Source organism: Penaeus monodon, chromosome 25, assembly GCF_015228065.2.
Source record: "Penaeus monodon isolate SGIC_2016 chromosome 25, NSTDA_Pmon_1, whole genome shotgun sequence".
In the NCBI taxonomy this organism is placed as follows: domain Eukaryota; kingdom Metazoa; phylum Arthropoda; class Malacostraca; order Decapoda; family Penaeidae; genus Penaeus; species Penaeus monodon.
In genome coordinates this window covers 23,574,957-23,575,278 of record NC_051410.1, presented here as the reverse complement: position 1 = coordinate 23,575,278, position 322 = coordinate 23,574,957, and positions in this window count along the sequence as shown.

Here is a 322-nt window from a genome sequence, read left to right as displayed (position 1 = left end):
AATAAATACATAAGATAAGATATGTACCCTTCTTACATATAGATTCCCATCACCGATCACTTTTCGCACTCATAGGCCCCAGTGACCTCAGTCACAAGGAAGATCAGCCTATGTCAAAGGTCCCTACGGCTGGACATCACATGCACTAGCTTGCAACCTCGAATGACATCTCCAAATAAAAGCTCCTAGTTTTGTTTGTAAATTCACACTGATTTGTGCTTACCTTCGTGACTTACCTCTGTGCCATGCGGTTAAGTCTTGTAACTGCATTGCATTGTTACTTTGTATTACTATCGTTATTCTTATAAGACATTCTTATCTG